The 12,529-nt window shown below is 53.3% G+C and overlaps 1 long non-coding RNA gene across 1 annotated transcript; it reads right to left on the reverse strand.

The window, feature by feature from the left end:
- Positions 1 to 2,640: 2,640 nt before the first annotated feature.
- On the reverse strand, positions 2,641 to 12,219 carry LOC122391937. Its single transcript, XR_006258427.1, has 4 exons — positions 11,920 to 12,219; positions 11,140 to 11,314; positions 3,816 to 5,101; positions 2,641 to 3,444 (listed from the first exon to the last, which is right to left on the reverse strand). It is a non-coding gene; the product is annotated as an uncharacterized LOC122391937 (long non-coding RNA).
- Positions 12,220 to 12,529: the final 310 nt, after the last annotated feature.

Consider the following 12,529-nt stretch of genomic DNA (forward strand, 5'->3'; position numbering starts at 1 on the left):
TTTTTGTTAAGGCCTAAACAGGCGTCTATCTGATGCAGTTTCTCACGACGAATCGAATGGTGCTATTATTGTTTCCGTAAAAGGTCTAACTTAAAAAAAAAAACATTTTTCAAAAATTTTGTGTGTCGTGACATCATAAAATTTTGAACAAATCCAACATTTTTTAACCGATTATTCTAAAAATTGGTATGTAGGTGCACATAGATCAATTCTCTGACATATATTCCTTTTTTCGATACACTTGAAATTTTGTATTTTATAAATATTTTCTCCAAAAAATCAGTTTTTTTTAGAAAAGAATTGGCCAAAAATCCAAAATTTTTAAATAACCGAGATAGCCATTTGATAAACAAAGTAAAATCACGTATAACCTTTATGTTATGTCTTGATTCCTTTAAAAATGAAGATGTTAGCGGCGTTTGAAATTTTGCCGTTTTTGAGGTGAAAATGGCGAACATGACGTCACTAAAACGTCATTTTCTCAAAAATTTCCCGACGGATTTTGCTCAAATTTTCAGGGAAAGTGTCAAATTAATATATGATAAGGTACCTACTGAAAGTTTGACGTCGCTGGCGTAATGCGTTTAGAAGTTATTGGCGAAAAACGGGAGGGGACAGATTCTGCCCCCCCCCCCCAGCGGGTCGCGGGTTAGTCGCTATCCGTTTAAATACACTATCTCTGTTGTATCACACCAGCATTACGTTTTATCATCTCGTGTCAAATAAATTTGTTTGAATGGTGTCGCTGGTCGTTGAGATATCTAAAAAATATAGTCGCTATGTATGGACAAATTGTGTCAACTATCGCAATTTTCTATTGCATCAACAACCATCAGCTATTCCTGAAAGCGTCGCCGCGAGCCGTCACTTTTTAAGCGAGTTAATTGTGAAAAACTATGGAGGGCATGCTCGACTAGGCTCTATGAGCGTGAAGGATTATATCGATGACAATGTCGAAGAAAACAATAAGCTGAAACATTGTTCATTATTCGTACTTGAAGCAACACCCGATTCTCCTGCTGAGGGAATTATCTTTGTTGGACCATGACCATTGATCAATTGATTACAGACATGTCTTGTAGAAAAACACGGAACAAATAGTGCATGGACGCGTTTCGATTATTAAATCTTCATCAGCATGACATAATCACAGAGAAAACAAGATATAGCACACAAACATTCAAGCTCGTCACAGTGCAATCGTCTTGATTTTAAAAATTTCTTGCATATGACATATTCACTACTAATCCACCTGTAGGAGAATATCCACGAAAAATGATAGCAAAATAGATCACTGACATACATATGACACATGGATAACAACAAATTTATACAGTACGATCATGAACAAGTAGGTACTTATACAAACTAATGACGCGTCTTCTTTAAACTATACATCGCCGCTGGTTTAGCCCATTTCATCGAACCCACCCTAATATTAATCGTTTCGTTCATTGCTATAAATGCCGCCTCTGTCGCCTTCCGATTGTCTTTGTTTTTACATAATGCTATAATTTCCGCCCCGCCCCATCTTGGTAAATGATGTGTTTTCTGAGCATGAATTACACACATATTCCAAATTCCGGGATGGGTGGACTTTAGCGTATTTCGTCTTTCGGTGGACTTGAAAACTACGCATGCTGGGAGGATGACTTTTAGATGGCAGCACACGTCAGGTAGGTAGCAAGAAAATATCAACTGGCCGCTGTCCTATGCCGGTTAGTTTTGATGTGGTAGCCGGTCGAATTTGGGTGCAAAAAAGCGTTTCGGTGGACTGTACTTTTAGGTGGACATATTTTTTTTTGTCTTGAGATAACGGTATAAGTGGACATTTTTTTTTTGCTTTGAAATGTAGTGCATAGGTGGACGTACATTTTTGTTTTTAAATTGCACTTTAAGTTGACATATTTTTTACGTGCTTTATTACAAGCGAGCCAGCGGAGCGAGCGAAGCAAGCTTTCGTAGAATGGCGGAAAATTCTGAGTACCTATGAGCAACTTGGCAATGTATTTCAATGCGTCAACGACCAACGTTGAAGTGTACTACACGTGCGCACGTGGAGGGTGCCGCTTCCAGATCTCAGGAACGGCTGGACCGATTGTGCTCAGATTTGATACACCGATAGCGACCGGTTGGCAGGGTGCCGTGCAAAAGTCAGTTGGAAATACCCCCACTCAGTTTCGCACTTGCAGGGCTCATCCTTTTGCTCGCTCGCGTATCGCCCCGAAAGGCGTCTTACTGGTTCATTAACCCGCTCGGCGTTTTCACGCCCCCCCCCCCCCCCCCCAGGTTTTCGCTGACATCTCAAAAACGGTTTGGTACAGCTTATTATACGTCTTTTCCGTACAGGCTTTGAAAATTTTAGCTCCAGGTCATCAAAGGTCAGGTCACCAGGTCAAGTTAAGTGACCCAACCCCCGAAAATAAATTCAAACACGCGCCCTGACCATAAGATACACGGCCCCACGGCCCCAGAGTTGGGGGGGGGGGGGCAAGCTGCCCCTACTGCCCCCTCCCCGGTTCCCGCGCCTATGTTTGAGGTCACATTATTCATCATTCGACGCGTCTTGATGAGAGAAATGCAATGGTGTTTGAAATGTAGACGGGTCCCGCCTCGCCAACCCGGCTCCGACACACAACCTTCACAGACGAGCTTGTATTCCACAACCGCCGCTCGCGCCGGCCAACCAGGACTCTCTGAACATGCGAGCGACAACAAACCGAAGAGACATCGGAAATTAAGGTACTAGGGCTGCAACTAAACAGAAAATAAAGGAACAGCGCCGTAAGTTATTATGACAATATAAAATAAATACTTAAGTGACGTGAATTAATCAGATATAAAATCGGACAAGTGACATCGCAGAAAACAATAAGAAACAGAAGAGAAGCCGGTACGAAATCAAACGGTGCGAATAAATCGACCGACTATACCCGACCCTCTTAACGAAAAGAAGCGAACATCGGCAACAAGCAACATTAAATTCGGAGATAGCACATATCAAAAGGCAGAAGGCGACGCAACACAACGGCGCGTGGCACTCCGTCCGAGCGCGGCACTCAGGCCACGGCAGTGAGCGGCACTCATGGCAGAGCGCAGCAATCACCACGCTGCGCGCGGCAGCCACCGTCCGAATACGGCACGCTCAACAGCGCGGCGCGCGGCACCCACCGCGTACGCAGCGCTCGGCAAAATCACTGCACAGTGCGCGGCGCCATCACTGCAGCGCACGGCATCGCGCAGGTCGCGGCACCCTCGCCGCGGCCACGATCACGGGACCACGGAGGGCCCAGCCACGGGAAGCACGGCCGCAGAGCACGACCGCAGAGCACGGCCGCAGAGCACGGCCGCTGGCAGCTCGGCCGCGGAGCTCAGCAGCGGGCAGCTTGGCCGCAGACGTCGCAACCGTGGAGCACGGCCGCGGACAGCACAGCCACGACAAAACTGTGAACAGAACGCATGAAAATAACCATGTCCTTTAGCACCGCTCAGCACTCCATTGAGACCACGCTGGACAGATTCGCCGATTTGAGGCGCTGGATGGCTGCATGCCATGTCGATCGGCGCGTTCCGTCAACAGAACAGCCAGACGGGCGTCCCCAACCAGCTTGCCACGACATTACTAAACAATTCGCCAGCAACGACCACAGCAAAATCGCAGTAAAAATTATCAGTTAGCAGCTGATCACGCGGCTCACATCACAAACGATGCACGATGAACACATATTTACAAAGACCTTAATTAGGGACAGAATCGGTTAGGCGGTCTCGACGCTCTCTCAGAGCACTGCAGGGCCGGCACCGGAGCTACTGACCTCTGTGCGTCGGTAGACACAGCAGCAGCTTGCCAGCCAGGAACCTCCCGGGCAGCGTCGACCACGCCAGACGGCGCAGGACTCGCCGGAGGAAACTCGTCGCCGGCGGGGTCGGCGGGAGCCGCGAATCGTTCGGCCCCCAATGGCGAGACCGCGACATGTACGAGTCGCCGCCCAGCGCCGCATACCGCGGCGGCGACGGAGACCGCGGACACGGCGGCTGTGCGCCATCGTCAGAGCCGGGCGACATCACTGCAGATCTGGGGACTGACGTGTCCGGGGCCGCGACTGGCGGCCCCGTCTGGGGTGCGCGTGGGCAACGACGGGCCGTATGGTTGCCCGTGTCAGTCATGAACACGTGACTCGGAGATAAGGTGAGGCGGGTATGGCGCTCAGCGCAGCCTTCGTCGGCTAAATGTGGACGCCATTCGACTACTGCGCCGCCATCGTCGGACTTACGCTGCGACACCCTGCTCGCCTGGGCCTACTTCCCTCCACTGGGACTGCTGGTGAAACAGCTAACCGGTGTTTAGTCAGTCAGTTCAGAGTCAGCCACTCGCCAAGGAGCTCTAACTCGCAACAACTACTCGCACTCCCATTACGAGAGGCGCAGTTCTGATTCGTGGTCGGTTCGTGGTCGTCAGGAATATCTACAAGCATCGTGCACGTGCGGCTCTTTTTCAGACGGCCAGTTCGTATATCGGAACTTAACGTTCAAAACAAGATATGTACTCCGTAACGGGAATGGTATATATGAACATCACAAATAGCACATAGCAATGCCAGTGACAAACATCTCTGGGCAAGCCGGTTTCGCGGAAACTCAAACCAGTGGCGGCATTCCGGTGACATCGCCGGACCTCGGTGCGGCAATGAACAATCAGTGACAATGGCCAACAATCAGTGACAATGGCCCGGCGCGGCCGTCCATTCGGCCAGCCACGCGGCTCCTCCCTACCTCCCTCAGATCGGCCGGCCTGGCCTGGTCCGGAGGGATGGGCGGGCGGCGCCCTCGGTCCACCTGTCCGTCACCGGAGCGTCAGGGCAGCGCGGCCAATTGAACGCTACGCCGGTGTCGCCGCGTTGGCCGAAAATCCATCACACTTGTGGCGTGTGCCAGTCGTCCGTAGCGGCGCGGCGGCCGACTCGCACGGCGGCGGCCGGGGCCGGCGGCGGCCCCGTCCGTTTAACGGAAAGTTACGCGAAACACTAATGCTAAAAACGGAGGAATCAGTGCAGAGCTTGCCATTCGCATTCTTGCACCACTGCTGGGTCAATGTGCATGCCTGTGAATCAAGAGATATAATATCAACGTTTGTTCCAGAACACATCTTTCCATTCATGTAGAACGGATCATAGAGGTCTTATATACATAGAGATGCCCTGACGCTTATTATCCTGCCGTTTCATTGGAGGAATTCAAGTTAGGGAATGTGAGCTGAAACATCGTGCGAGCTTGATTTCACGACTTTTAACTGACAAATTTAGCTTTACTTTGGATTTATTTCCCCGAAGGAGGTTTCCGAAAACGAAATAGGGTACGACTTTACTGAAATATTTTGACGACAGTGATGGTCGATGACCTTTGAACATCTCATTTTACTCGTTTTCTACCAAGGAGAATGCTGATACCATCGATCACGAGTGTAAAGCAGTCAGACGGCAGAAAATAAAGTGTTTCGACATTGGATGGGCATCTTCATGTAGATAAAATATCTATGGAACGAATGACTTAGAGATAATGCAGGCAATTACACCAGAACAAGAGACACAAAGTAAACAAGCTGATAATTATTCACTGGACCCACCAACGATAAATTCACAACCAGATTGACTAACCAGTCACACTAACGCCTTGACATACCTAGAATGTACTGTACATTGCAACCCGGGTCACATTTTGTTATACGATCTACAAGTTCCGATGATGAAGTTCGTTCAGCATGTGAATTCAACTACGCAATTTAACCCTCGCCCGCACATGCCACTTTCCCATCCTAGAACGCACATGGGGGGGGGGGGGGTTGCCACCCCCGCGCCATTTCGTTCCTGCTGGAGATAGAGCTTCGCGGTAAAGACTAAAAAGATTTTTTTGGGAAGAGACGAATCCAATGATACACAGTTTTACCTTCTCAGGTCAGTCAGTGACCTTCCAGGTCAGGTCAAACAAAAAATGTTGCTGTTTGGGGTCACCGTTGGATATCAAGTGCGCTGCTTATCATATACCGATGACGCTGACGTATTGTGGTGCCAAGCCAGCAAGAACCTCTTTGTTACACTATCCGACTAGGTTTTGGCTGGCTGAGGCCATTTCAGGTCAAGTTAGGTCAAGGTCACTGATATGTGTTTGTATGTCTGTGGGTTTGTGTGTCTGTACAACCTAGGTCATCTAAAAACATTGCGTTTTAGGCAAGCTGAATTTACTTTTCGTGAAGTTCTTTGACTGTATTTTTGGTAAATGTTCGAGAGAAAACGTACTGTGCCGTGGAGGAGACGGCAGCGATCGGCGGGCTCAGCCGAGCCTCGCCGCCCACGTGGTGTACTGGGGCCCGCGTGGTCATCTGGGGCACATGTGTGCGATGACCGGCCCGACGCGCCGGGCCGGCCGCCGCCGGCCGGCTCGGCAGTTCGCGACGCGACGACGACGGCGACGCGGCTCCGCCGGCGCAACGGCGACGGCGTCGTACGATACGATTAACGTGCATTGTGTGGTGAATATTCAAGAAATAGACATTCACCAAAGAACTCTTTTGGTCCTCCAGTTAATGAAACGATTCGATCAGATACGCAATTATTAGTGAACTCGACGATTACACGAACACTTTGGTCTGCCGTGCTGGATCAGAGTGAACGATCACGATTCACACGAACATTTTGGTCCTCCGGGCCGGATGTATGTGAACTAGTGAGTGAATGGACGTACAGTCCGGACGCGAGTGCAGTGAAGGAGTGATGTCAGACGCAAAATCCGACGCGAAATCGAACGCCAGGTCGGACGCAAGGGCGGTCGCACAGTGTGACGCGAAATCTACGCGCAGCTCGCGGACATGCCATACCCGCAGCGAGACCTTCGGCAGCGCAGCGTCGTCCACCATCAGCGCAGCCCGCCGCCGAGCCGCGCTGAGCAAACTCGCAGCGGAGCAGGGCCAGCGAGCGGCCGCAGCAAAGGTGGAGCTGGCACGGCAAGAGGCGGAGACGCAGGCGGAGCGGGCGCGTCGCGAGGCGGAGACGCAGGCGGAGCGGGCACGGCAGGAGGCGGAGACGCAGGCGGAGCGGGCGCGGTAAGAGGCGGAACTGGCACGACAGCGGGCAGCTCTCGAAGCTCAACAGCTCGCCGACGAAGCGGAACGCCGTCAGCTGGAGCTGGAGCTGCTCGAGGAGGAGGAGTATGATCACCAGCCATCTGCCGTCGACCGTCAGGCTCTAGCTCGGCCTGCTGCCGCAGCTCCAAGTGAGCCAGCCGCCCAGCTGCGTGAGCCGCTGCAGCCGGGTGACAGGTCCTCACGCACCCGGGACTGGGTGGAGCAGTCCTCCCAGTACGGACAACTGGTGAGCGCGCAGCCATACGACGACCGTCACCAGCAGGAAGCACGACGTCCGCTACAGCCCGTGAGACAGCAAACGACTCCACAGCTGCCTCGAGTGACCCTGGATAAGTTCAGCGGCTCCGCTCTGGAATGGCCGAGATGGATCGCGCTGTTCAGGGCTCTAGTGCACGATCGAGACGACCTGACTGACGTCGAGCGCCTGACCTATCTCCAGGCTCATCTCACCGGGCCGGCCAAGGAATCAGTGCGCGGTATGTTGTGCGACTCTTCTCTGTACGGTGAGGCTATGCGTGAGCTAGAGGAGGAGTTCGGTGACCCTGCACGGGTCATTCACGCGACGATGAAAAAACTGCTCGATTCGCGGCCGGTGAAAGATGGTGATATGTCGGCTGTGACAGAGCTGTCACGTGACCTTCGCACCGCGGTTCGTGTGCTACAGTGCCTTCACTACGACGCGGACATCTCGGCTGCCACCAATGTAACAGCCGTGATCTCCAAGCTTCCTGCTGCGCTGGCTTTGAAATGGGGCGAGCACTCTGTGCACAACGGACTCGTCCGCCCCACGCTCCCCGACCTGGACAGCTGGCTGCGCGGCTACGTGGCTGCTGGGCGTGCGTCCCTGACCCTGACGGGCCACCAGCAATCCAAGGCCGAGGTCAACAGTGGGGAGAGCCGGCAGCGGCGTGTTTACGCGACTGCGCTAGCGCCGGCCGCGCCCCGAGAGGTCGTAAAACAGAAAATTAGTGCAATAAAGGCAGCGCCGGTCGCGAGTGAGGACGCATGTGTATTCTGTCAGGGGACACACGTCGTAGAGCGCTGTGACAGGTTCCTACAGCTGACAGCGAGCGAGAGAGCAGAGGTTGCCGGTTGTAACGGACTCTGCTTCAATTGTCTCGCGCGAGGTCACATCAGCGCCGCGTGCCCGTCCGGTACAAACTGTGGACACGAGAACTGTGGAAAACGTCACCACACGCTTCTGCACAACGGAGGCCGTGTGTTTCCACGGCGCAGTGCTGCCGGCAGCGCGCCGTCACCAGTGAAACATGTCGGCACTGCGGTGGTCGAGCCACCCTGTAAGGTGCTGCTGCAGACACTGCCGATAACGGTGCATGGTCCTGCTGGGCGCTGCACGACCCACGCGCTTCTCGACCTCGGGAGCCAGGTAACGCTGGTGACCGAAGGCCTGAGCGACCGTCTCGGCATCTCTGGACCCATTGACAGTTCGGTCCTGAGTACCATAAACGGAAGTGAAACTCAGATCATGCCGTGTGTCCTTCGTGATCGAGCCTGTCAGCAGCGGTGGCACACGTCACGAAATACGGAACGCCCAAACGACGCCGACGCTGAGTGTGTCAAATCACGCCATGGACTGGTCACGGGAGAAGGGCAAATGGCCTCATCTCGCTGACCTGGATCTGCCGAGTGCGACTCGAGGTCCAGTAGAAGTACTTCTGGGCGCTGACGTCATAGAACTGATCGTGGCACGTGAGGTGATCGACGGACCACCGGGTGCGCCGTGCGCCGTGAGAACACTGCTCGGCTGGACGGTCACCGGCCGCGCGCCGTACCAGAACCTGCCAGTCAACAAGGACGTGCACCATATCCGTGTCAGCGAGGAAACCCAGGACGCTTCGGAAGTGACTCGATGGCAAAACGTGCCAGGGTCACTGAACTCATCGAACATAGGCAGCCGAGGCTGCTCGGTGGCTGAGGTGGCACCGGGCGAAGAGTGGGGCCAAGGTCGCGCCGTCCTGTCGCGCCGTCCTCAGGACCGGCCCGCCGCGCCGCCCCCGCCCGACAGAGCGCCCGAGAGACGAGGAAACGGCCGAAATGAGAGCACCAGCCTGCGTCATCAGGGGAGCTGAGCCGGCCATAAACCCCAGCCGGTTCTCATCGTGGCTCAGGCTGCTGCGTGTGACAGCGTGGGTGCGCAGGTTCGCTTACAACAGCCGCAGCCGGGCAGCAGCTGATCGGCGGACGGGACCGCTGACTGCTGAAGAGCTGAGAGAAGCTGAGCGCGTCTGGCTGCTCAGCACACAGGCCGAGCATTTCGGCGATGATATCGCCGCTCTCCAGCACGGAAGGCGGCTTCCCCCGAACAGCCAGCTGCACCGGCTTAACCCCTTCCTGGACTCGAGCGGCCTTCTAAGAGTCGGGGGCCAGCTGCGCCACGCTCAGCTAGACTTCAAGGTCAAGCACCGGGTGATTCTACCTGCACGCGGAGACATCACTCGGCTGATAGTCACCGATCGACACAAGAAGCTCTCCCATTCTGGCGCAGAGCACGTTTTGACTCACCTGCGGCACCAATTCTGGGTCATCAGTGGCAGGGCCGCTGCGGAGCGGTACACACCTGCCTGCATGCCGTGCCGGAAACGGTCAGCCCAGCCAGCGCCGACGCCGACGAGTGACCTACAGCCTTCCAAGTGGGCAAGCCGGCCCCGGGCCGCACCTCCGGACGCTCACCACACGGGTGAAGTGACGCGCAGACCCGGCAGACGTGCAGCTCGACGAATTAGCGCTGGTGACAAAGGACAACCTGCCTCGCGGGCACTGGCTATTGGAGCGAGTGGTGACCGTGTTCCCTGGCGCCGACAGCCGAGTGCAGGTGGTCAAAGTGTTAGTGGCCACCGCCACTGGTCGGAAATTCGGAATAGGCGGTCGGTCTCTGGTCTCTGCCGTCTCGAGCGCGACGGTGACGGACAGTAAATGGACTCAGAGTGGTAATGTGCGCGTGTGAGACGACTGAGGTGAGTCGTTTACGACCCCTCTGTGCCGCCGGCGAGTAGTGTCGGAGTCTGGCCATCTATTAGTGTTTACTGCGTCCGCCATTCGCGGTGTTAACGTGTGCGTGTGCGAGAATGAGTCGTTCATTCTGTGCGCCGGTCATTTGTGTTTGGTGTTTAGCCATTAGCCAACAGCTGTGAGCCGTCCGACAGTCGCCAGCGTTCACACTGTCGCAGTGTCGCTCCTGGCTCATTTAGCCGGTTGGTCTTGTACGAGTTAGAAGTTTACAGCCTTAGAGTGTAGCAGCCTTAGATCGGGACCGACGCGCGGCGCAGCCGACGTAGTTTACAGTCTTAGCTTTAGTGGTCGTTTATTGCTGTACGATACAGACAGAGACACTGCCTGCGAGCAGCTGTTTGTTGTTTCGCTAATGTTTTCTCTCTTACGTTTAGAATTTCCGCGAGCGAGGCGAAAATTCGGGCCGGCCATGTTTGAGAGAAAACGTACTGTGCCGTGGAGGAGACGGCAGCGATCGGCGGGCTCAGCCGAGCCTCGCCGCCCACGTGGTGTACTGGGGCCCGCGTGGTCATCTGGGGCACATGTGTGCGATGACCGGCCCGACGCCGGCCGGCTCGGCAGTTCGCGACGCGACGACGACGGCGACGCGGCTCCGCCGGCGCAACGGCGCCGGCGTCGTACGATACGATTAACGTGCATTGTGTGGTGAATATTCAAGAAATAGACATTCACCAAAGAACTCTTTTGGTCCTCCGGTTAATGAAACGATTCGATCAGATACGCAATTATTAGTGAACTTGACGATTACACGAACACTTTGGTCTGCCGTGCTGGATCAGAGTGAACGATCACGATTCACACGAACAGTAAAAGTTTCTCATTTCATGATCTAATTTAATAGGGACACATAAACAATCAGTGCACTTATCAGTATAGTATTAACCTTAAGTATTTACCTTAAGTAAAGGTCACGAAGGTGAAAACAAACTATGACAAGCGTTATGAAGCATCAGATCAATAAGATCGTGTACCTGTGCCGAGCTGTGCCAGGTCCTGTGCGGTGGCGGTGAGCTGCTGGTCAAGTGCTCCTGCTGGCGTCAGGAACCGTAGCGCCTACTTGACGTCGGAGCCGGCTGCCTGTTGGCCGTGGCCGAGCAGGTGGGTCGCTGACACGGCCAGCCGTAGCGCCGACTGCATTTGACGCTCCTGGCGGCCACACAGACAAAACACTATGACCCAACACAGTGATAGGGCACACGAGGACCGCTGGTGGCAGTGTGACAGAGCAAACACAACCGAAAGTACACAACAGAAAGTACTAAGGATAAATATCTCGATACCTTACGAACTGCGGACAGTGTTACTGGGCCGCAACTATTGTATGTAAATCAGATGTGTTACAGTTACGGAGATAAGAACAGCTTCTGAATAAACAAGCCGCAGCACTTGATGCCTCGGGTCGAAAATCGTCGCGTCGAAAATGGGCCCTCACTTAAATTTCACTTTTCATTCCACGGGCTGCGCGGGTGTAGTGGACAAGGCCACGCATGCTGGTGTACATGCTAGGATTTGACATGCGGTGCACATCTGTTTTGAAGCACAGAACGACAATAATTAAAGCGGACATGTATGGGGCCGACCCGAAAAACACGGTGACATCCAGCTCAATTGTGCTTGCTTTAGCGTTTACAATTACATGTATTTCCTGAGAATGGTAAAATTAATAAATAAGAACAACCGGTAATTACCAACAAGCTATTTATGCGTTATTCAGACAAATTACGTATTCTGAATGGTTAAATGGTACTGACCTTCAGCATCATCGTCGAGATTGGCTCCAAGCGTTTCTTCGGTAGACAGTAGAAGTTTCGCTATTTTCGCGAGTTCTACTGTGCTGTCCGGTAGGCGATAATATTTTCTGTGAACGGTTATATCGTGTCCGAGGTGTGAGGCAATCTGATCCATTTCATTTTCTGATAGGTTCATGATCTGGGCGATCGTGGCTAGATATTTGCGCATATTTGTTGAAGTGATGGCGTTTATGTCTCGGCAACCAGCATCTCTGCATTCTTTCTTCAGCTGATACCACCCGTTACGAGTCTTCCTTCCGGAGCCTTTGAGAAGAGGAGCGCCTCTTCTGGTACACTATCACGCAGACCCACCGACTCACGGAGAGAAACCAGAAGATCGATCGCCCGTTTCTCCATCTGTGGTATGAGAACCGGCACAGTCCTTCACGTTTGCCACGCGTTTTGATCAGGCACATCTTGTCCATGATCTGTTTCTCCAAGTCTGATAGCGAATTGACGACTGTCTCGTTTTGGGTGTACGCCGCTCTTGAAGTGTAATCACGGACACGAATCTTCATGGACTCTCCACCTCTACGTTTGTTGAACACCATGAGGCTGACGGCTGTTACGC

Source organism: Amphibalanus amphitrite, unplaced genomic scaffold (genome assembly GCF_019059575.1).
Source record: "Amphibalanus amphitrite isolate SeventyFive unplaced genomic scaffold, NRLGWU_Aamphi_draft 000462F_arrow, whole genome shotgun sequence".
Lineage (NCBI taxonomy): Eukaryota > Metazoa > Arthropoda > Thecostraca > Balanomorpha > Balanidae > Amphibalanus > Amphibalanus amphitrite.